This window comes from Corvus cornix, chromosome 21 (genome assembly GCF_000738735.6).
Source record: "Corvus cornix cornix isolate S_Up_H32 chromosome 21, ASM73873v5, whole genome shotgun sequence".
NCBI classification, from domain to species: domain Eukaryota; kingdom Metazoa; phylum Chordata; class Aves; order Passeriformes; family Corvidae; genus Corvus; species Corvus cornix.
In genome coordinates this window covers 651,856-675,286 of record NC_046350.1, presented here as the reverse complement: position 1 = coordinate 675,286, position 23,431 = coordinate 651,856, and the positions used below count along the sequence as shown (strand labels likewise).

At 55.9% G+C, this 23,431-nt stretch overlaps 1 protein-coding gene across 4 annotated transcripts in view; it reads left to right on the top strand.

The window, feature by feature from the left end:
- Nucleotides 1–23,431, top strand: part of EPHB2 (EPH receptor B2) — a 128,399-nt gene that overhangs the window by 44,400 nt on the left and 60,568 nt on the right. The gene's annotated exons all lie outside the window — the stretch shown is intronic.

Sequence of the window (23,431 nt, the reverse complement as noted above, 5' to 3'; positions counted from 1 at the left end):
AGTTGTCTACAGTGTTGTCCTGGTGAGGTGCAAATGGCCCAGGGTGGGACATGGTCCTGGGCTGTTCAGAGCTACCTGGCCCCTGGGCTCCTCAACAGCCTGAGGTTTCCTGCCCTGTAAATGTTCTGCCTCTGTAGATGTTCTCCTGCCCCTGTAGATGTTCAAAGCAGACTCCATGAGTGCCTGCTGAGCTCAGCTGAACACCATGGAGCCGGTGTGGTCCCTCCCAGGCCAGCAAGAGGCTCGGCACCCCCTCCCTGAACTGATGTCTGTGTTCTTGTCCAGTCACACATGGGCTTGGAAAGGTTGAGAAAGGCGCTCCTGGGGTTGCTGGGAGGGAGGTGGGACCCCAGAGCTGTGTGATGGGCACCTGCATCTGTGCCATGCATGGAGCAAACCACAGAGTTTGGCAAACAGGATCTTTTTCCCCCATTTGAGCATCCAAATCCCTCTGCGGTTCCGATAGCATCGGCACACTCCGAGCAGAGCCAGGGCTTCTCTGAGATCAATTATAGATACATCGGTGGCCACTGCAGAGCCAAGGAAGGAGCTGTGTCTCCTCTCTTTTGGCTGTGAAGGGGTGGCCAGGTGGAACCAAGCACAGGGAAGGTGCTGGTAGTGGGAGACAGACAGACTGGAGAGGGGGACGGACAGTCTGACTGCTCGGTAGGGACTGCAGGCTGTATGGTCCCTGTGGAGAGGGCTCCATGTCTGCTGCTGGTGGCTGGGCTGCTCATGCACCAAAATTCAGGTCCTGGTGTGCTGTGGGGATCATTTAATATCCCCGATTTCAGCTACTCCTCACTTAGCCGCTGAACGCCTCTTCCCACCGAGCTCGGGCAGATCAAGTGTCTTCCAGCCTTAGCAGGGATGGGGATGGGGACAGCAAGGAAGTACTGCTGGAAACTGAGCCCGGCTAATCCCTGCCTCGGAGGGCAGACGGGGGTTTTACAACTCCCAAGTGAAGCATCCGTAGCAGCACCAGAAAGCCCCAATGATTCATGGCAGCTTTTCCATCTCAGCCTGTGTTTTCCCCGAGCAGACCCAGCCCTGCACAGTGCTTTGCTCTGATGCGGCTGGGCTTTCTTGGGGAGCTCCCCGGTGCCCCTGCCAGCCCAGCCAAGGGACAGTCCCTCGCACGTCCCGGGGCTCCCAGGACCCCTCCTGCAGAGCCCTGTCCGTGTAGGGCCGGGGGGGAGCGGAGCAGGCAGGAGCGGGGCCGAGGTGGAGGGGGAGGCCGGTCCCCTCTTTGTCTGGGGCAGCAGCAGGATTTTGGGAGGTCCGGTACCTCGGCAGCTGTTTCTGCAGCCGGTGCTGGCGCGCGCCGGCCCCGCGCTCCCCGCCCTCATTAATCACGCGGTGGCCGGCAGCCCATCGTCTCCATGGGGCAGCTGGCTCCGGGGCTGCCTCCCTTCCCCTTTCCCTTCCCTTTTTCTTTTCCTTTTCCCTTCCTTTTCCCCTTTCCCCTTCCCATTACCCTTCCCGTTCTCTTTCCCCTTTCCTTCCCCTTCCGTTTCCCCTTCCCCTCCCTCTTCATCTTCTTATTCCCTTCACCTTCCTACTCCCTTCCCCTTCCCCTTCCTATTCCCTTCTTCCCCTCTTCTTTTCTTTCCCTTTCCCTTCCCTCTTTGCCTTTGCCTTCCCCTTTCCTCCTTCCCCTTCCCCCCCTTCCCATTCTCCTTCTCATGTGGGGTGGAATCAGGGCTGGATGGGACCCCAGGATTGTGCCAGACTGGGACAGCCTCTCCATTTTTCCCTGGCAGCCCCCAGAAGAGGAGCGGGGACTGGGAGGAGAGCCAGCCACAGAGTTGGCAGGACAGCCATGGCATCCCCATCCTCTCCCAGCCCTCGCAGTGAGCCCCACAAAGGGCTGGGAAGGGGCCGGTTACCCCAGCTCTGCTCGGGAAGGAGCGCGGGATGTATCCCTGCATCCCTGCCCTCCTCCCGCCGGGTCCCTGCCCCTGCTCCCTGTGGAGGCAGCGGCGGAGCTGCCTGGCTTGGGGGACTCACTCCTACATGTGGCTGGCAGGTTTGCTCTTGTTTCCAGGGGTGGGAGGGAATCTGGGCCCCTTTCCAGAAGCAAAACAAAAGCAAATCCGAGCTGGCTTTCGGGGTGAAGTTCTCTCGCACACTCAGGCGCCCAAACACGACGTGGCAGGGAGCGTGGGGGGCCGTGGTCCTGCCCCACCAAGGCGTTCAGGTGGAGAAGGGCATCCCAAGGAATGGACAACCCCTCTGTGCAGCTGGAAGGAGTTGCTCATTTTCTCCGCTGGGTTTTCATCTGGCTAATAGCGCGCCAGCCTGCTCGCGGCAGTGTGCACAAGGGATATTTATGGAGGAAGTTCATGCATCTAACAGCTTAAGCTCTTCTAAGCTCGCAGCCCCAGCACAAAAGGATTTGGGGGCAGTTAACAATTCTGTGTGGTTAAGAGATTTTCATTTCGCTGGGCCTGGCTTGCCGCTCCCGCAGGGCCCTGCGAGGGGCTGGCTGCCCACTCCTCTCCTCTCCGCTGCTCTCCACTCGCTCCCCAGCTCCTCGCTGGTGAGGGGCTCCACGCACGCGCCTCCCCCAGCCCCGTCCTCCCCGCTTCACCTTCTGCTCCCTGCCTGCGTCTTTTCTCTCCATCTCCCTGTTCTTTGTCTGCGCCTCCCCCCTTCCCTCCCCTCCCCGTCCCTCCCATGCAGCACATTAAGCGCATTTCTCCCTCTGCCTCCCGTATCCATTGGCTCTGCTCAGCCACAGCGGAGGCAGAGCCATTGTGCTGCCACTCTCGCCGGGCTGGCTGGACAGCGGATGGACGCTGCAGCACGGCCTGTGCCTGCTCAGGGACAGCAGCTGATGGCTGCTGCTCTCAGCAATTCGACCCTTCATCCCTTCTGCAGCTCCTCTCCATCACAGCAGAATATCTATGCTCCTGCATTCTTTGTTGTGCTCTTACAGCACCGAGCACCAGGAGTCCTGGTCGTGCTGGGGTGACAAGGGATAGTTTTGCCCTGCAGAAGCTGGTGGTGACACTCTCTGGCTGTCAGAGACATGTGGTGTCATCCTTTGGGGTCATAGGCCTGAGGAGGAGAGGAGCTGGTGACCTGAGGGGAAGAGGAGAAGCCAGGTCAGATTCAGGCTGGCAGCTATCTTCTCCTTGGCCCTCCTCTCTGTTCTCTGCCCCTCTACTCCACTTCTGTGAGACCCCCCTGCAGAGCTGCCTCCAGCTCTGGGGTCCCCAACATCAGAAGGACGTGGAGCTGCTGGAGCCAGTCCAGAGGAGGCCACGGAGCTGCTCCCAGGGCTGGAGCCCCTCTGCTCTGGAGCCAGGCTGGGAGAGCTGGGGGTGCTCACCTGGAGAAGAGAAGGTTCCAGGGAGAGCTCCGAGCCCCTTGCAGGGCCTGAAGGGGCTCCAGGAGAGCTGGAGAGGGACTGGGGACAAGGCATGGAGGGACAGGACACAGGGAATGGCTTCAAATGGACAGAGGGTAGGGTTAGGTGAGATATTAGGAAGGAATTCCTGGCTATGAGGTTGGGGAGGGCCTGGCACAGGGTGCCCAGAGCAGCTGTGGCTGCCCCTGGATCCCTGGCAGTGTCCAAGGCCAGGCTGGATGGGGCTTGGAGCAACCTGGAATAGTGGGAGGTGTCCCTGCCCATGGCAGGGGCTGGCACTGGATGAGCTTTAAGGTCCTTTCAACCCAAACCATTCTGGGATTCTCTGATTTTCCAGCTCAAGCTGGAGCTGGGTCTCCCCTGAGGGAAGCCCGAGGGCTCAGCAGTGTCCCCTTCCCTGCCATGATAGGCCTGCAGACCGGCCACCACCCCACTGTGTGTGGGGGACACGGGAACAGGCGTGACAAGCACGTGTGACAAGGACCCTGAGCCATCCCTCCGGCACAGAGGGTGGGAAGCAGCCAAGCTGTGCTTGGGATTTGGAGGGGGCCAAGTACGTGCTGAGGGCTCGGAGCAGCTTCCCAATGTGCCGGAGCAGGGCCTGTCCGAGCTGTCTCACAGTCACGGCCCACGAGGACGTGATGTTTTCATGATAAGAGGCTATTTATGGCTCCGTGCCTGTTTCGGGTCTGGGCCTCCACTGATAGTGCTGGACCCAGCCAATAAATTGTGCTCTAGGGGTAATCGAGTTCTTCCAGAAAGCATTCCTGGTTGAACTGGAGCAGATACAGCCAATTGTGCTGGAAATGTTTCCAGAGGCAGAGAACTGCCCATTAAATGCTTCCAGAGGTTGTCCCTGCCTTCTTACCCCGCTGTGCCTGGCGCTCCCACCTCAGAGAGCTTCATCAATCACCACACCTCTGTGCTCAGTGTGCCTGTTTAAGGGTAATCTTTGGCCCCTGGTCCTCTGGTAAGGTTTTCAGCCAACTTTTTTGGCTCTTCCCAGCCCTTGGCACTGCTTTAGCCTTTCCCTTGGCAGATCTAGCTCTGCACATACAGGCTGCTCATGGTGATCAGCTGCATGCCAGAGGGGATGCTGAGATTCCCTCTGCCTCCATCCCCCCTTTGTTTAACCACTTTGGCAATGGCATTTCTCTGGGTGCTTTTGAAGGATCCTTGTCCTTCCTTGTGGGACTGGGGGGACTGGGACCACATCCCTGTCCGTGTAGGTGTCATTTGACACGTTTGTACTGAAATGCACATTCCTTGCTTGTGCCCAGCTCCCCAAGGCGTTGGGATTGCTGTATCAGGAACCCATCATTCTCAGTATTTACCACACCACAGCTTCCATGTCAACAGCTAACTTTATTGGGAACGCTTTGGGCTTTCTCCTGGGTCATTGATAAAAATGTTAAACAGCCCAGAGGCACGAACCACATTTGTTGGCTGCAGCAGAAACAGCCCCGCTCAGATCTCCGGCCGCGCCGCCTCCGCCTGCCAAGTTTTAATTCATCGAGGATGTCCCACGGTGTCGGTGGAGCCACTGATTTCAGAATCAAAATATCCCGTGTGTTAGCCAGGAGAAGGCTCTGCAGAGGTTTGGGTGTGTGACATTAATGCCATCACCCCCCAGTCAATCTCGTACTTGCATCAAAAACCCGTACAAGGCTAGTTTGCCTTAATCTATTTTCCCTAAGTGCACACAGGTTGGTTGCACTATCCCTACCTTCCTTTAATCCCTCGCTGACCCAGTCCTGGAGCTGGCACAGCCTTGTTTGACTGGTACTGACATTGCAACCCTAAAATAGCCACAACTGCCTCATTTAGCAAGTAGCTTTTCCTCCATCTCTGAAACACCCTGTTGCCTCACGGTGTGTGGAAAGTGAATGCTGAGTGTGCCCTGCCCCATCAGCCCTCTCCCTACACCCCCTTAGGTAGGTGCTGCCCTGACAGGCTGATTTAGCAATGTTTAACTTTAGTGGCTGCTATTTAACATCTTGAGTTACTGCTGGAATGGAAAGTATTCCACCATCATCCTCGAAGATGATTACATCACCTGGCTCCTTCCCAAGTACAAAACAGGAATTTGTCTGCCTTTTCTACAGGCTTGTTGACAATTTGAATGCTCCCAGCCGGCCAAGGCTCAGTGGCATTGTTGGATACTGCTTTTGGGGCTTCTCCCTCTCCTCCCTCTCTGTCTGGGAAGCAAGAATACAGCGTCTTTCTTTCCATGGCTTTGATTCTTCTCGCTGACCTCTCCATGTTGTGAATCCAATTAGGGCTGTGGTGGAGACTGCAGCTGCTCACTGGGAGCCACTCCACACCTGCCTGGTGCTTGTCCTCTGCACGTTCCTGTTGGAGTTTGGGCTTTGGGAGGCTGGAATGGGACCCAGGGGAGCTTGACAGACCAAGGGGGTGTCAGACAGGGGGGTTGAGGTACTGATTTGCTGGAGCTGTGAAGCCCCAAGAGATGCTGATCTCACAGGGAGGGTCACAGATGGTCCAGGAGTGGGGCAAGAGGTGTGCTACCGGAGGAGGGAGATGGACCACTCACCTTGGAATAAGAAATGCAGCTTCTGAGGAAATACACCTTCTTGGGAAACAAAGGAAATGAGAGTTCCTTTCTCGTTTTGCTTTCAAGACAAGGAATGGACTGAGACCTTCCACAAAAGTATTTTCTGTACAGAGAAAGGGAGGAGATGAGGTTTCCCAGGACATGAGAGTGGGTTTCGAGCAGTAGGAGGTTGCAGAGCTCTCCCAGCCCTGCTGTGATGGTGTAGGAAAGACCTCAGCAGGATGCACAAGGCGACCCGAGAGCAGCCCACGGGAGCCCAGAGGGGAACAGCACCTTCTCCTTTATCAGTGCGGGCAGGTCACGATCCCTTGGCTTGGAGGGAGGGATGGAGATCTCAGGTCCAGCAAAACCCAGTGGTAGTTTCCTGATGGAAATGATGACCATTCCCAGGATTTCTCAGAGAAACATGGTGGAGTTTTGCATTGCCACTGTCTGCCACAGCTGCTGCTTCCCAGTCCCTTTGCCCCAGCCCCGTCATCCCTCTGCTCTAGGTCTCGCAATGGTTTGGGTTGGAAGGGACCTTGAAGATCACACAGAGCTGCAGGGATGGTCTCTGCCCCCCTTCCTACTCTGGGACAGGCTGCTCCCTCCACCCCATTGTGCTGGGATCGGCGAGGAGATGGGGGAGGTGGGTGAAAGCAGACCTGGGGGTGGTGTCCCCTCTGTCCCTCTGGGCACAGGGACACGCAGTAACACGGTGCTTTCCTGGAGCTGATGTGGACCAGGAGAAAATCTCCCCCTGACTTATTTTTACAGATGAAACAGCATTTTGGATCAAATACCACATTCCTGGTGTTACACCCATGTGAGCAGGGAATAGCAGCTCTGGCAGCATCCTGTGCCGACGCCGGTGGGAGAGCAGCATTTGTTCGTCTCTCTCCTTCCTTGGCCTCCCCTTCCCCCCCTCCCCCCCCTTTTTTTTTTTCTGAGAAAAGTGGTAAACATTAATAGGAACTGGAATGAATAGCTGGGATTCAGGCCCAGGATTCCAGGATTTTAACTCATTATTGCCTTAAAAAGAAGGGAATGTGTTTTTTGCCATTAGTTTTTTCCTTTGATTGAAAGCACTCAGAGATCTTGGCGGGGGGGAGAGGATTTTTCCTTGAATTCCTCACAGTACTGGATTTTTATAGGGCAACAGGAGAATATCCTTCATATGTCACTTGAGGAAAATTGGAGAAAATACTGCTTTTGAGGATTTTTTCTTTTTCATTTAAGATTTTTCAGCAAGTCTGGCCAAAGCCAAGAGATTGTGTTGAACATTTAATTTTGGGAAATACCCTCAGACATCCTCTGCACTGATTTAAAGTTTTTCTGATGTCAGATGACTCAGATGTGCTCAGTAAGAGCACAGCTCTTTGATTTTAGCCACACAAGGTAAAAACCTTACAGAGAATTTAATCTAGAAGCCATGATTAGCTTAATTAGCTCCAGGGAAACTCATTATTGTTCCCCATATGCCTTAGAAACATAATCTATCACTGGGAACTGTACAGAAAAGTCCTCATAAAGGTTGGGAAATGGAATCGAAGTGTTCATAGTTCATACAATGGCTTTGTTAACACAGGCCAAACTTCAAACAAGGTTTAATTAGGTTTGGCCAAGCAAAATACACAATATTATCGTGTTTTGAAGGAGACCTTAAGTTTGGTGACACTGATCTGTGATGCCCAGCCTTTGCGTGTGTGGTTGGAACTTAAACACCTCCTGCCTCCCCCTCCAGACCCTTCCCCATCCTCGTGGACCTTCTTTGGGTGCTCCCCAAAGAAGCTGGAGTCCAAGAAGTGGGGAAACTGGCTGTAGTACCAGAGACACTGGTGATTTGCAGGATGGCAGGTCTTGAAGACTGGGAAATGGGGAACAGGGAACAGCGTGAGGAAAGTAGAAGTCACTGGGTCTGGAAAGCAGCCTGGGAAGGGGAGGCAGGAAAAGGTCGTGGTCAGACCTGGAGCCACCAGCTCTGTGCCTTGGCACCCAGAAGGGGACCTGTGTGAACACATTGTGACAGCCTGTGAAGCCTTTCCAGGTTTCTGCAGCAAGATCTTCAAAGGTTGAGATCTCTTCTCCTCAGCATGTTGGAATGACACCTGCCGAGGTGTTGGCATCTTCACGGAGCCCTTGGAGGTAACCCAGGGATCTTGGCTTTGCTCCTTGTGTCAGAAACCAGAGAGACCTTTGCAGAAAGTGATGTTTTCAGCTGGCCAGTGGGAATCTTGATGCTTGAGTGTAGGGTTCTGCTCCCAAACACATCCCAGGCACCTGGGCTGGCCCCTACCACCGTGAAGGGCTGCGGGTACCACAGTGATGGTGCAGCAGCATCCCTGCACCAGCAAGGGAGGGTCTCCTTGGAGATCCACAGGCTGGAAATAACTCCTATGACCAGGAGCAAATTCAAATTCTGCATTTTGAGAGAATATCTTCAGGAGCTGGGCGCTGACAGTTTTCAGTGATGACAACCTCCTACTTTTAGAGTCTTTTGGCACTTTCAGGCTATTGGCACTTCTGGAGCTCACAGAGACCCTGTGCTCAGGACCATTTTTAAGGCTGAAACCACAGCCAGCAATTTCCTTCCAAACCATTATGATCCCAAGAGCCCTGTGGTTGTTACACCTGCAGCTGGACAGGAAGAGGAGCAGAGTGAACAATAAATGGCCACGTGAGAAAGGCTTTGTCATTCAAACTATCGAAGTGCCCAAACCCTCCCGAGCAGTCAGGATTACCGTGAAGTGGAGCCCATGGAGCAGAGTAGCACTCTTGCTTTGCTCCCCGAGGCATTTCTCCCAGCCTGGATGGCTTTAGAAAAGATCATCTTGACTTCTGCAGTGGCTGCAGGAGCAGCAGACAGCACACTCCATGGAACTCCCCAGATGTGCCTTTTTATGGCTCTTGGGCTCTCGGGAGGCTCCAGGGGGAGGCAGGAGGGGCTGTGCAGCGCCGGGGCCCTGTTGGCTGTCGGGCAGCAGGGAGTGGTTCCCATCACACTGTTCCTCTTTGTGCCTGCCCCTCAGGACAGCCCTTCCTGGGCAGGGTGTCTGCACCCCCCAGGACGTGCTGAATGGATGGATGGATGGGGGCTGCTGCTCCAGGCAGGGGCCTGAAGTGCCCACGTGTGTGGAACAGGCAGGATGCAGGACACTGTTGGGCATCAGACCCTTACCTGGGAATTTCTGAGGGGCTGATCTCTCTCCTGAGACATTTCAGTGGAACCAACTGTTTTTCCTGAGCCTTTCTCTGCCCCTTTCCTTCCTCTTCCTTTTTGCTTATCCCTCATCTCATGTGACAGTTCTCCAGTGTCTGTCCATATTGCTGTCACCACGATCCCAGAGGATTATTTTGGCAGATTCCCCATTCAACCCCAGCTAGATGGTTTGGGATCCTACAGAACCACCTTTGGCTCTCAGGGATCTCAAGGAAGGAAGAGGAGGAGGAGGTGATTCTTCAGGCTGCCCAGGCTGTGGATGCTGGAGCTGCTCCCTCGTGCCAGCCATCACCTAGAGGATTCCCAGAGATGGAGGCAGGAAGCTTAGGAGGGTTTATCCCAGTGGAAATGCTCCTGCTGCAGACCTTTCCTTGCAGCACAGAGAGCAAAATTAATTCTGAGCCTTTCAGTGCATCCATGCAGCCTCATTAATAAAACAGAATGAGGAAAAGCGGGGAAAACAGGAATAGAAGAAACATTTGGGGAATGACTCACACCCAGAGAAGCTTCTCATTCTCCTTTCCCTACAGTGCACCCCAATGATGGATTAAAACCTGCCTTCCTTTGCCCTTGCAGTGCTGTTTGTCCTGGTGTGGGGACAGCGAGCACTGCCATCCTGTCACCTTCACAGGCACCTGCCTCAGCTCCCACATGGATGCAGGCAGGAATGGTGGTGTTTTACTCTCAGTTTACACCCTGGGAGTGAACCTGTGGCACCAACTGAAGAATAAGAGACGAGGGAGCCATTGTAGGAAAAATAATCTCCAGGTTTTCTCCAGCTTGCTTTTCCATCCAGGCAAATCCCAGCCTGAGAACCTTCCTGGAGCATGTCCAGAGACAGGAATAGAGCTGGGGAAAGGTCTGGAGCATGAGGAGCGGCTGAGGGAGCTGGCGGGGCTCAGCCTGGAGCAAAGGAGGCTCCGGGGGGACCTTGTGGCTCTGCACAAGTCCCTGACAGGAGGGGGCAGCCGGGGGGGGTTGGGCTCTGCTCGCAGGGAACAGGGACAGGAGGAGAGGGAACGGCCTCAGGCTGGGCCAGGGGAGGTTTAGGTTGGATATTAGGGAAATTTCTTCATGGAAAGGGTGCTCAGGCATTGGCACAGGCTGCCCAGGGCAGCTGTGGAGACCCCATTCCTGGAGGTGTTCAAACAGCGACTGGATGTGGCACTTGGGGACATGTTCAGTGGTGGATCTGACAGTGCTGGGTTAATGGCTGGACTCGATGATCCCTGAGGGCTTCTCCTACCGTAGGGATTCTATAAAAGGAAATGGCAGGAGGCACTGGCTCACCCTTGGTGAGAGCTTACTCTGGTCCTGTTCCTGCTTTCCAGAGGAAAAGCAGGAGAGGAATGTCACTCTGCCCGGTGCTCACTCACTCATGTTGTCACCGTGTGTACGGCTAATCGGGAGCAGAGTGACAAATCTGAGCGTGTGTCTCTTCATGATACCCTATAATTAGAACTGGTCTTTTTTTTTTTTTTTTCTTTCTTCTTCTTGAAAGTTTTTTTGCTGTCTGGCACAGATGGAAGTGATCCCAGTTTGTTTTTGTTTCTCTTGAATTAGAGCGCGGCTGCTCTTTCCAGGATTTCCCAGGCAAAAATATTCGCGTGGGGACCTGCCCAGCACGCAGGGTGTGTCCTCTGGGATGTGATTTTGGGTGTTTCTGGCTCTCTGCACCTCTGCAGGAGCCATGGTGGGGATTTACCCTTGTCCAAGGGCTGGTTTTCCAGCACTGCCAGCTGCAAGGCAGACATGGAGCGGGTGAGAGCATGGGATGAGGGGGGACACGTGGGAAAACAGTTGGAGCAGAGTGTGCAGAGCTGAGCAGAGGGTTCAGACTGAAGCCAGGTGCAGGTTTGCTGCTCAGTCCTGCCTAAAGAATCCTGGAATGGTTTGGGTTGAAGAGACCTTAAACAACCTCACCCAGTCCCACCCCTGCCACGGGCAGGGACATCTTCCACTCTCCCAGGCTGCTCCAAGCCCCGTCCAGCCTGGTCTTGGACACTGCCAGGGATCCAGGGGCAGCCACAGCTGCTCTGGGCAAATGAGAAGAGAGGCAGTGATGTTTCTCTGGAAGCAGAATTCCTCCCTCCATCCCAGGTTTCCTGACCCCAGGGCTCAGAAGGGCTGTGGGTGAGCCCAGGAGGGACTTGCCAGGGGGTTGCCAGGCCAGGGGTGGGGGAGCAGGACACGTGGGACACCAAAGCTGTGCCAGAACGACTGTTTAATACATTTTGGGAGTGCCCCTCCCATGATGGGGTTTCCATGGAAACCAGCGTAGTGATTTCCTGCATGCTGATGTGCTGGAAGGCCAAAAGCAAAGGTGGGAGGGAGGAAGCAGAGGATGGCAGGCAACAGGCCCTCCCTGGGGAGCCTCAGCCCTGCAGGATGGAGGAGAGGTGGGAAGGAGGACATTTTGCTACCCTGAGCTGCAGTACCCCGAGCTTCAGGAGCACATTGTGATCTCGCTGGTGCTCAGAGCACAGCTGGGAGCAAAGCCCAGCCCTGGGAAGGGCTTTGTGGGGACAGCATCCATGCGGGTGGGGGTCTGGTGTGCCAGCTCAGGCTGTGGGCTGGGCTGTGGAACCCAACGCAAGCTTGCAAGGATGCAGCACCATGACAGAGCTCCACGCCAGCCCAGGTAGCTCACTAATAAGCAGGATTCATTAATTATCCTGGGAGGAGCTGCAGCAGCAGCGCTCTTGGTGTCTGGTCTGTGGGCCGGCTGTGTGCAGCACCTCCGGGTGCCACAGTAGGGGGGACCAGGGAGACCCCAGCAGGGCTGAGGTGACAGCCCTGGACACAGACACGTGCAGCCAGGTCCACCAGGAGGGTGGGATGCCTCAGGCAGCTGCTGGGTCCCCACACAAGCACATCTGGCCCGCATCTGGTGCCAGGCACGAGGTTTGTAGGAGTCGCAGGTATCACATCCTGCTGACTGCCTGCATCCCCCTTGGAGCGCGGGTGTGTCCTTCTCTCGTGCCCTGCGGGTGTGTGGCACTGCCCTGGCACTGCTGCATCTGCACCCCAGGACTGATGTCCCCATGTCCCCACCGTCACCCGCCGCCTTTGAACCCCCGGCCGGGTTGCGGCTGCAGAGGCACTGAGTGCTGGAGCTGCTAGCAGACTGGAAATGTCTTTTGTCAAAGCTTGAGATGCCTCCAACCTCCTTTAATTAAAGACAATTACTGCTTTCAGCCCCTCTTCACAGCTCAGCTGGGTTGTTTGCAAACACACAGCTGCGGGAGGCTTTGTGCCCCTCTCTAAGTCCCGCTTCCCTGGAGACGCACAGAGGTTTCTTTATGATCAGCATGAGGCTGGTGAGCAGCTGAGGGAGGGGAGGGGGTGTCCCGGCTCCTGGGGTGGTTCATGGTGCAGCCTGGAGCAGCCCTACCTGCTCCTGTCCAGCTTTTCCTGCCAAGCCTTCTGCCTGGCGAGGAGAGCGGCAGTTGCCAGAGGCGTGGAGGGGGCGCGGGGGAAGGTGGCAATGGACATGTTTGGGCTGTGGAGAAGGTGCCTCTTGCCCCGGCTGCAGAGCAGACCCGGGAGCTCTGAAGACATGCTTTTAAATGGCTCTGCTGACTTCGCCATGACTCTGCATCGCCTTCCTGCAGGAGCTGCGCGGGCAGCCCAAATCTGGGCTTCCTCACCCGAACCGCGCTCGGAAGAAAAAAAATCGGAGCCCCCCTGTAAGCAATAACCCCCTTTCTGTGCTTGAATAACTCCGAGGCAGCCAAACGGAGCTCAACCAAACTTTCCAAAACAGTCAGGGCTGGCAGGAGAACAAGCAGCATCCACTGCAGCCCTCTGGGATGCCGTTTCCAAAAATACGAGCCCCGGCGCGTGAGGCTGTCTCGCAGCCCTGGCTCTCGTGCAGCCCCCGCCTCGCTCGGCAGCACCGGGGCCAGCCCCGAGCGCTGCCAAGGCCGTGGCTTCTCCCTTTCCAGGTGCTAATGGTGTCCTCGGAGACAGGTCGGGCAGGGAGAGGTGAGCGGGGAGGCCTCTGCCTGCCTTGGAAGCGTTTGGTTGTTAAATGTGAATGGTAAGTGCTCAGCCTTGGGGCTCAGGGGAGCCAAGATCCTTTTTGAGCCTCTAACAGCCTGACACTGCTCTGTCTTCTCAAATTCATTTTGCAGCTCCGATTCCCTGGCGAGCACTAATCACTGGGCTGAGCATGAAGGGAAACATACCCCTCAAATGGGAAGCCCAGAAGCTCTTTCCCCTTAAACAGGCTCTCTGTGGACATCTTTGATCTGTTTGGGGGTGGTTTCTTATTCCACAGAAGGCTCTGGGAGGCCAGCAGAGGATTGGAGCAGCCTCCTAGGACAGGTTTAAATGCACGTGCAGGCGCTGTGATTTAGCACAGGGGGTGGGTGGGCAGGGTCAGGCACACAGTGCAGGGGCAGGGACCAGGGCTCCAGAGATCCTGCTCCTGTGGTCATGTCTGTGGTGACAGGTCATGTCAGAGGTGACAGGGACACAGTCCACACTCCATACTGGGACATCACAGGATGCTGAGGGCCACAGTCTGGTCCATAGTGTGACATCATGGGAAACTGGGGCTGCAGGGACAGAGTTCACGGTTCATGGTGGGACATCAGGGAATGCTGGGGGGTCTGGGGATACAGGCTGCTCTCCACAGTGTGACGTCATGGCATGCTGGGGTTCCAGGGACACAGTCCAGGTTCCTCAGTGCAACCTCCACAGTGCTGCTCTCGTGGGGAGGTGGCATCTGTCCCTTGCCCTGCAGTCTCTGTTTGGCAGCCCCTCCACATTCAGTTCCAGGTGTTGGCATTGTTGACGTGGTTCACCAGGAGCTGTGTGTGGGGCTGGAGCATGGACATCCCCCAGCTTGTGTCTCTTGGAAAGCTGTTGGCTGCAGCTGTTGGTAGCTGGAGGTACCAAGGGTGCCGAGCAGTTGGTCTGGGCAGACCCAGAAACATCCAGGAGGTGTCCAAGGTCCCCATGTGTTGGGCAGGACGATGTGTGAGGGGTAAACATGACCTTTCCAGGAACACCCTGGTGTTGGTTGGTCTGCGGAGCTCTGTACTGGCCAGACAGGAGAGAAATAAGGGGTGGATGAGTGATGATTCCTCCTGTCCCCTGCCGTGCTGTTCATATTTCCAGTGCCCAGGGTGCCCGTGGCAGTAAGTTATGCAATTTAATTATGCACCATGTTAAAAAATATGTCCTTGCACACTGTATGAAATTGCAAGCAATCTATTCCCATTCATGTCTCCCATATTCCTGATGGCTTTATTTCCCTCCCTGAGTGGCCTCTTTTCACGTGGAAGCTCTGAGTTGATTGACTCTCCATATGGAGGCTGCTCTGTGTCCCTAATCATTTTTATCAGCTCCCTCACGCCCTTGTCTTGGGGTGACCACCACCGCCAGCACGTTCGAGCCGTGGCTCCACGCATGGCTTAATGACATTCCTGCTCTGCACTGGGCTCCTTTCTTCATAATTCCTTACATTTTCTCTTTTTTTTTGATGATGGATGAGCTTTGAACTGATGTTTTCAGAGCATTATCTCTAGTGCTGCCGAGATCCCCTCCCCGCATGTTAATAGCTAATTTAGTGCCCATCATTGTGTTTGTATAATTAGGGCTCTTTTCCCCCAAGTGCATTCGTTTCCTTTTGTCACTGCTGAATTTCTTCTGCCGAGTTCTTGCCCAGTCATTCGGCACCTGGAGATCTTCTGTCACTCGCCGCCAGCGACTGCAGCTCTGGCAAACCCGGCTGATCTGGGGATGCTGGGACGTCCTGTGTCACTCGTCACCCCCTGCCCCAGCCCGTGGGGTGCTCAGGGCAGCTCCTTGTTCAGCATCATCAGGGTCGACATCCTCGGCATCCACCTCAGCCTGTGCCTGTCTGGGGATGTCACCCACGCTTTGTGCAGTGGGGGGTCACCCTTGGTGGGCCTGATGGATGCCACTGGGACAGGAGGGGACTGAGGGGACACTCAGCACAGTTTGCTCATGAGGGCAGAGGAGGGGCAGGCACTGATCTCTGCTCTGTGGTGGCCAGGGACAGGACTCAAGGCAATGGCTGAGGCTGTGTCAGGGGAGGTTTAGGTTGGATCTCAGGAAAGGCTCTTCCCCCAGAGGGTGCTGGGCACTGCCCAGGCTCCCCAGGGAATGGGCATGGCCCCGAGGCTGCCAGAGCTCCAGGAGCGTTTGGACAACGCTGCCAGGGATGCCCAGGGTGGGATTGTTGGAGTGTCTGTGCAGGGCCAGGAGCTGGACTGGATGATCATTGTGACTCCATTCCCGCTCAGCATATTCTGTGATTTTCAGGCTGGATGGGGATTTTTGGAGGGGTTGAGCTCTGCTGCAGATCTCAGTACTCTTGGGCTGCCAGAGGCGTTTATCTCATGTCTCAGGAGGCTCTTTCCCAACTCCTGAGCAGCAGGGTTGGATCATGTGCTGTATGGAATGGTGGAGGGATGTGGCTTGAACTGCTGCTGCTTTGGCTGGAGCTTGGCCCAAGCTGATTTCAGCGCAGTGCAGGGAACCTGGGGAAGGAAAGCCAAGAAGGGATCTCAGCACAGCCACAGCTCTGTGTGGGGCCATTAAAAAAGGAAGGAGCCAGGCCCCCACTGGTGGTGCCAGGTCCTGTAGGAAGGAATAGCAGCTACAAGCTGCGGCTTGGGAGGCTCAGGATGGGCTTTGGAAAAGCAGAGAAGTTCCCAAAGAGGTTGAGCATCACCATCCTCAGAGACTTCCAAGGCTTGGCTGCAGGCAGCTGCCCTGAGCCCTTAGGACTGAGCCCTTCTGTGAGCTGGAGAGTGGCCTGGACACCTCAAAGGTGCCTTCCCACCATCCCTGCTGGGATGCCATGGGTGCTCCTGTGCCAGGACCATGATGCCAGCTTGACCCAAGCACCACCTCTGCTCTGGAGACAGAGTGAGCCCTGGTAGGGTGCTGGGGCCATCTTGAGGTAATGGGATTGCTCCTCAAGTAACAAGGGGTGAAACGAGGGGAAAAAGCCTCAAGTTGAGCCAGGGGAGGTTTACAGTGGATATTAGGAAAGATTTAATCACCAAAAGGTGTCAAACAGGAAGAGGCTTCCCAGGGCAGTGATGGAGTCACTGTTGGTGTGGCACCTGGGGACATGGTTTACGTGGTGGGGCATGGCAGTGCTGGGTTGGACTCAATGATCCCGGAGGACTTTTCCAACCTGAACTATTCTGTGATTCTAAATATGATCTTCAGGTGCATGAGGGGACAGAGGACCCCGGCATGGGTCAGCAGCACCCAGACCTGCTGTAAGTGGTAGGGAGTGGAAAATCTCTGCTGATAAAACAGTGAGCAGCAAGTGAGGAAGTTTGGGAGGTTGTGCCAAGCCACATCTCAGATGAAGAATTTAAATGCAAAATTTGTCTGTCCTGTAGCCTGAGGTTATAAAAATGCCTCCAGGTGAGCAAAAATGCCTCCAGGTGAGCAGAGCACCCTGCTCTGCAAGGTTCAAGTGGGATACGAAAAATAAACCTGGAGGATGCTGCAGGGAAAGACAAATGTGGTCCCAAGAGCTGTGGAAAATGCCCTTCCATTGGGGACTGAAAAGCTCTGTGGCTCAGTGACTTCTCCTAATGAAGATTAGGTGAGATGATTACCAAGAGGAAAGCCCAGCCTCTAAAGGGCTTTTGATCTGCCAAAGGAAGGGATAACAAGAACTGGTAGGGTTAAACTGAAGCTAAACAAATTTAAAAAATTAGGCATGTGTTTCTAAGTGATTAACCACTAGAGCAAGCTAATGAGATGAGGGACTTCTCCACGTTTTGGAGCATGTCAAACAAGATGGTTCATTGCTGGGCGTTGGGCTTTAGCTGAGGACCGGCCACCAGGGTATCAAAGAGCAAAGGGATGAGGGGCAGGACCCTGAACCCCAAATCTGTGCATGGCTGGGGAGGGCCCAGCCCCAGGGGCGCTGAGAAGACCCAGCAGTGCCTGTGAGAGCGTGGGCAATGTCCTCTCTGCCCTGGTCCTGCTGGCAGCAGCCACTGAGGGGACCTTTGTGCGGACATTGCCAACAGCCCATCCCGTGCCTCCCATCCCCTGTTGGCACCACGGGCACTGGGCTGCCCAGCTGGGGATGCTGGTGGAAAAGGAGGGAGGTGTCCTTAGGGTGTGACCTGTGTGATGGCCTTGGCAGCAGTGGTTCCTCCCTCTGGTGCCAGGGTGGAGAGATGCCCCCCTCCACTGCCTCCTGGGCTGCAGGAGGGCCCGAGGACAGCAAGTCCCCGGCGCAGCATCCTTTGGATCGTGGACTGGTTTGGGATGGAAGGGACCTTAAAGCTCATCTCGTTCCTTGCTCTGGTGCCATCTGTAATGCATCCCAGGACAGCCCTTGCTTCCCCCCCAGCCCTGCTGCTGCATCCCTCCCCTGCCCAAGGACCTTTGCTCCGGCCAGCCCCACCACACCCACACCAATTCCCCGTGTCCTGTCCTGCACCCAGGGCCTGGCAGTGTCTCCTGGGTGGGATGGGGCAGAGGCCAAAGGCTCCTGCGAGCCCCAGGTGCCTCCTGCCACATGTGCTGCCCTTGCCTGCCCACCGGGGCGGTGACAGCCCAGCCTGGCCCCTCGGGACACTGCAGCACCAGCGGCTCAGCACTGGGAGCCCCGGGCTGCAGCAGGGCTGCAGAGCTCTGCTCTGTGACCCCCGCCCTGCTGCAGGGAAGAGCAGCAGCACTGGACTGATTTGCCTTCGTTAACCAGATTAGCTGCTTTAATCTGCTGAAAGTGAGAGGCGCTCGGTGCCGCCCGGGAGCGCCGCGCAGGGGATGGACGGATGGATGGATGGATGGATGGATGTCAGTGGGAGCGGGGTGGAGGCAGCAGGGAGCCTCTGCCTGCTTCTCTTGCTGTTTGCCCTTGCATGGACAGATTTACCCCTTCTCCTCCCACCCCTTCTCCACCCCTTTCCTTTGTGCGGATGGAGAAGCATGCGAGGGATTACGCTGTTCCCGTGCTGTCCTCCCATCAATCCCTCCATGGATAGATCCTGAGCCTGAGTGTTCGACCACCCTCAGCTTTTCTGCATCAGACAAGGAGGTGTGGGGTAAAGGGTCAAATCCCTCCATCGCTGGGTCAATTATTTCAATCTCCCAACCAAAAAAATGCCCTTTCTTGCCCAGCCGTGTGTGTCCAGCTCCAGTAAAGGGGTCTGTGGTCAGCAGGGTGGTGCCCTCAAGGCAGGAGGTCTGGCAGGGCATCATCTGCACCTGCACATGCAGGAAATGTCCCCTGGCTGGGCAGGACCCCATGCCACGACCAGGAGCTCTGTCCTTTAGGTCTGTCCCCAAGTGGGGTCAGGTGTGCTCATCTCCACTTTACAAACCACGGGTGGACCAAGCGTGTTCCATCCTGGAGGATGAAGGCTCCTCCCTACATCTATCTCCAGATAGAAATCACCTCTCCAGATAAAAATCACCTCTCCTATGTGTTTCATTGCTGTTACTCTGTTTCCTCCCCCACAGAAGGGGAGCAGGGTTGCCCAGGACTGACCCAATCCTCTTTGGGTCATGGAATGCCCTTGAAGGATATGAATTCCTGCCCACCAAAAGTGAAGGCTGTAGTTTCCAAACTGGGAGCGTGATTAAAAACAAAAGCCTGGGAGCAATGGGAATGTGTCTTGGGCTTGAGGATTTTTCTTTTTTCCCTTGTGCCGTCTGTGGTTTTTCTGGAGGAAGCCAGGGATGAGTGGAAGGTGTTCCTGCCCATGGCAGGGGAGTTGGAATGAAATGATCTTTAAGGTCCCTTCCAACCCAACCCATCCTGTGTTTCCTGTGGCTGTAAGGGACACAAGGAGTCTGGGGCAAAGCTGGGATGCAAAAGCCAAATCCCAGCCCTGAGCTCTAACCCTCCACTCTCTGCCTCCGCTCTGCATCACTGCTTTTCATTTCTTGGTGCACTCCAGCTCTTTTTTTGCCCAATGAGAAAAGGATCATGCAAATGATTTGCCCCAAGGGATTCCTGGAAGCTGTTTAAGCTAGCAAATGCCGCCTTCTCCCCAGCTGTGCCAGGCAACTCCGTGTGTTCATGAATTTCCCCTCCCCTAAGTGCAGGAAGGGGCTGACAGATGTTAACACACGATCAGTGTCTCAGGAGAGAGGAATTAAAGCCACACTGGACCCTTCGAAGACACACATTAGTGTCAGAAATTTCTAATCAATCAGCTGGGAGCCTCCTGGGGTCAGAAGCCTCTTTGAAATTCAAATGGAGAATGGCTCCTAATGGGTTTTATTTTGATTGCTATAAATTGATTAGCGTTAAGATAAACAAGTTTTGTTTCTTTCTGAAAGCTCTAAATATGCTCTGGGGGAGGAGGAGCAGTGGAGTCTGATTGCTTCCCATTAGGATGTCCCCTCTTGGCTCCCACCCATCACCCATTTGCACACCCACAGGAGACACCTTTTTCCTCCAGAGCTGGCTAAAACACAGAACCACAGCATGGTTTGGGTTGGAAGGGACCTTAAACCTCATCTGGTTCCACCCCCTGCCATGGGCAGGGGTGCCCTCCACTAGCCCAGGGTGGTGCTGTTGGAAGCATCATCCGCAGGGTTTCTTGCGGTGCTGGAGCAGGGTACGGGTTAGAGAAGGCCTGAGCACCTTCCTGTGTTTTCCACGGTGAGAAGTGAAGGTGCAGCTTGGTTCTGGGTGTGTGGGGGGAATGTGACCGTGTTGGAGGGATGTGCAAGGTTTGGGGGCTGGCACAGCCCAGCAGCTGGACTATCTTTGGGAGATGCTCCATCGCAGCTGCATTTCCTCTGGGTGACAACTCAGCACTCAACACTGTGACTGTCACCAGGCACAGGAGCACTCCCGTGTCCCAGGACCCTGCTAGGGGCTGTGTGGGGCAGGCAGGCCCTGTGGCTGGGGTGATACCAGGCAGCCAAAGAGCTCACGGGGGGCTGAAGTCAGCAGGCTGGGGGTGCAGTGGGGTGCATGGTGCCCATGGCTCATGCTGCACTATGAGTGGGCGCAGCCCAAGAGCCACTGGTGGCTCCCTCAGCTCCCTCTGTGCTCCTGCACCCTGTGTGAGCTCCCTTCAGCCTCCCTGTTATCCCTACAGCCCTGTGGGAGCTCCCTTCAGCCTCCCTGTTAGCCCTACAGCCCTGTGGGAGCTCCCTTCAGCCTCCCTGTTAGCCCTACAGCCCTGTGGGAGCTCCCTTCAGCCTCCCTCTTAGCCGTACAGCCCTGTGGGAGCTCCCTTCAGCCTCCCTGTTAGCCCTACAGCCCTGTGTGAGCTCCCTTCAGCCTCCCTGTTAGCCCTACAGCCCTGTGGGAGCTCCCTTCAGCCTCCCTGTTAGCCCTACAGCCCTGTGGGAGCTCCCTTCAGCCTCCCTGTTAGCCCTACAGCCCTGTGGGAGCTCCTTTCAGCCTGTGTGTGTGTCCCTACAACCTCTGCTCCCTACACCCTGTGTGTGCTCCCTGCAGTCTGTTGTGTGCTCCCTGTGGGCTGTTGGAGATCCCTACAGCCTGTCTGTGCTCTGTGCGGTGTGTGTGTGCTTCCCACAACTTGTTTGTGCTTCCTACAACCCCTGTGTGTGCCCCACACAATCCTGTGTGTGCCCCATACAACCCTGTGTGTGCCCCACACAGTTGCTGTGTGGGCTCTCTACAAGCACGTGTGGAGTTCCTACAACCGTGTGTGGAGTTCCTACAAGCACGTGTGGAGTTCCCGCAGCATGTGCTCTCTGCAGCACCTGTGTGCTCCCTGTAACCTTTGTGTCCCCCAGAACCCTCTGCCTGCCTCGAACACCCACGTTCTGATCCCTGCAGCCCTCGTGTGTTCTCCCAGCAGTTGCTGTGCATGTTCCTTATAACCAGGCTGTGCCCCCTGGAGTACCAGCTGTGCTCCCGACAGTCCTGAGTGCTCCCAGCCAAGGATCTCAGTGGTTTTTCAGTGTCCTCCAGCCTTATTCTTTGTGTCCCAACTCTGGCCACAATGGTGGGATGGGAGCGTGTCCAGGGAAGGAAAAGGACTGAGGAAGGGTCTGGAGCTCCAGAAGCAGCTGAGGGAGCTGGGAAAGGGGCTCAGCCTGGAGCAAAGGAGGCTCAGGGGGACCTTGTGGCTCTGCACAACTCCCTGAGAGGAGGGGGCAGCCGGGGGGGTCGGGCTCTGCTCACAGGGAACAGGGACAGGAGGAGAGGGAACGGCCTCAAACCCTCAAACTGTGCTGGGGAAGTTCAGGCTGGATACTGGAAAAATTTCTTCATGAAAAAGGTGATCATGCACTGAACCAGGCTGCCCAGGGCAGTGATGGAGTCACCATCCCTGGAAGCGTTCAAAAAACATGTGGGTGTGGCACTTGGGGACATGGGTTAGTGGTGAACACAGCAGAGCTGGGTTGACAGTTGGACTCAGTGATCTTAGAGGGCTTTTCCAACCCCAACAACTCCATAATTCTATCTCCTAGTACCTTTTCAAGGCTTAGGATGAGGAGAAACAAGGTCTGTCCATCTTGTGGGAGTCAGTGGGTGCCAGTTTTAGGAAGTGCTGTGGGTGGATGCTGGGCATTACTCAGCTTCCTGACAGTGACACGGGGCAAGGTGTCCATGAGGGACATGGCCAGCGCTCACAGGGGGTGCTGGGCTGTCCTGCTGTGCATGGTGCTGTGGGGGGGCCCTCCTGGCTACGGGGCACAGGGTGGGGACGGCGTATTTCTGTCAGTGGTGGCTGTGTCTCTGTGCTGGGTGGTGGTGAGGGTCTCTCTCTTGGTGGTGGTGAGGCTCTCAGTGTTGGTGGTGAGGGTCTCACTGGTGCTGGCGGTGAGGGCCCTGCTGGTGGTGGTGGTGAGGCTCTCACAGGTGGTGGGGAGTGTCTCGGTGGTGGTGAGGGTGACACCCTTGTTGGTGACAGTGTTTCTGCGGGGTGGTGACAAGGCGGGACACGCCCCCGGGGGAGGTGACCGAGTGATCCCGTGTGCTCTGCTGCACGTGAAGCCCAGGAGATCAGCAGTTCATATTTCTGTACTGAACAGGGAGCTGACATTAATGAACAGCTAATTAACATCACAGGGCTTGATGGTTGCAGTGTCAGCGTCCCTAATTAGTCTCGCACTAATCTGCTTTAATTAACTGTCCCTGTCGCGGTTTTAATTTAATTTTCAGCTCTAGACCAGCGAGAGCAGTCCTGGGAGTATCTGGGTTCCAGTTCCATGGCACTGCCTGTGCTGGGATGGACTGGAGGGCAGTGGTGGCCAGCACAGGGCCCTGCTGTGCTCTGTGTGCTGGTGCTTCCCAGGGATGAGCAGTCCCCAGGGCACAGCCCCAGCCCAGCGTGTGCCCCCAGGACAGCCTGTGTGGGCTGGACCAGGGCCCGTGGTCAGGCTGAGGGACACACCATGAGCTGCCTCCAGCCCTCTCCCGCTGCCGGATTGTGCGTGCAGCCTGGTCTGTGGTTTGGTGATCCCTGCTCTGGACACGGGGAGAGCCAGGGGTTCCCTGGGACAGCTGTGCCCGCTTGGATTTGCTGCTCACTGCCTGGAGGGACCAGTCAGACCCCATGGTTTGGGTTGGAAGGGACCTTAAAGCTCATCCAGTCCCACCTCTGCCACGGCAGGGACACCTCCCACTATCCCAGGCTGCTCCAAGCACTGTCCAACCTGGCCTTGGACACTGCCAGGGATCCAGGGGCAGCCACAGCTGCTCTGGGCACCCTGTGCCAGGGCCTCCCCACCCTCACAGGGAAGAATTTCTAATCTAAACCTCTTCTCTTTCACTTTAAAGCCAGAAGTCCTCGACTGGAGCTCCTGGTACAGAAATGCCCAAAGACAAATGAAGGTGCCCAGTGGCATGAGAGCCATGGGCCTTCCACAGCTGCCAGCCAAGCACGGAGCAGTGACAGCTCCTTGTGTCTCTGTCTCAAGGAGACCTCACATCACTGGTCCTGGGCTCCTCTATGAGGAAAGGCTGGGAGAGCTGGGGGTGCTCACCTGCACAAGAGAAGGCTCCAGGGAGAGCTCCGAGCCCCTTGCAGGGCCTGAAGGAGCTCCAGGAGAGTTGGAGAGGGACTGGGAACAGGGGATGGAGGGACACGACACAGGGAATGGACAGAAGGCAGGCTTAGATGGGATATTGGGAAGGAATTCTCCCCTGTGAGGGTGGGGAGGCCCTGGCACAGGGTGCCCAGAGAAGCTGTGGCTGCCCCTGGATCCCTGGCAGTGTCCAAGGCCAGGTTGGATGGGGCTTGGAGCAGCCTGGGACAGTGGAAGGGGTCCCTGCCCATGGCAGCGGGTGGAACATGATGATCTTTAACGTCCCTTCAACCCAAAC